We start from the raw sequence: 1,292 nt of genomic DNA on the forward strand, positions 1-1,292 counted from the left end.
AATTTTTTGACAAAGTAAAATGTCTTTAGAAAATCCAGCATTTACATAGTCGTCACTTGTGTTATTTTTCTGTATTTTATTTCTTCCTCAAGGGATTATCATTAGAGTAGGTAAAGTCCACATTGTTAGCTTGCTTTGTAATAATGTAGCAATTTTTAAACAAGCAGTGAAAAGAGGATTATAAAACATAAGATCCAAATCACACAGTTGTTCTTCACACAATGTTGTTGGAGGAAACGAAACAAAACAAAAACAACAAAACACCTCCAACAAAAAAAAATCAAGAAAATAAAAGCAGTACATTTTGGCATTTGTTTTGTATCCATTCCTTTCTTATTGTAACCTGCAATTTTAGAGAAAGCCATATTTTCCTATGAAAGAAGAATATTTACAGATTTTATTATAAGAAATGTGCTTTTCATGTGATAAAGACAGTTTACTTTTGTTTGCTTGTACAAAAAAATAGAATATAGGAAACAAATGTTACTTCCAAGTATGAAGCAACAAGTTAATGCATTCTTATATTCATCAGTTCCTGATCTTGTTTCCAGTTTGGAGCCTGGGAAAATAAGTTTTATGACATTAAAGAGAAATGGAAACAAAAAAAATCTTGATTTTAAATTGTAGTTACATTGTGATTATTTTAAATTTATCACATATTAATTTATGATCTTGACTAATTTTATGGCTATTTTTTCCTGAAATTATTTAAAAACGCTTTGGGGAATAATGCACAGATCCCTATATTGACTCAATCTGCATTTGACCTGTCATTTAAACTAACACTACACATACATAGTAGGCTAAATTAGGGGAAGCTGGCATCTTTCCTGTAGACAGTGGCCTGCCTAATGCACAGCTGGTTATATTTGATTACACTCACATTTTCTGGCCATAAATCCTGAATTCACCTTTTATATTTCATCTTGTTAATTCTAATTCTCATGAAGGAGCCATAATAATACAGCACATTAAAAAAAGTGCTTGCCTTGAGGTACTCTAATTCTGAAAATTAAGAAAAAAGCTGCTGCTTCTGTATTTTTGCTGATTTAAAGTATTTTATTTGCCTGCCATTACCCTTTTTTGCACACCAGAATCCTTCCCATTTTGCTCCCACTTATTTTGTGGCTGTAAGCAGAAAAGTTGCTGGTTTTGCAAATCAAAATGTTCGCAACATGGGAAGCCAGTTTGAGACCTGGTGGCAATGAGCTGGGTTGGTGTTGGTAGGACAGCACTGGAGAGTATCCCAATGGAGACTGAAAATGGCCTCTGTGCATCCTACAGAATGTCCT

Source organism: Nesoenas mayeri, assembly GCF_963082525.1.
Source record: "Nesoenas mayeri genome assembly, chromosome: 2".
Classification (NCBI taxonomy): Eukaryota; Metazoa; Chordata; class Aves; order Columbiformes; family Columbidae; genus Nesoenas; species Nesoenas mayeri.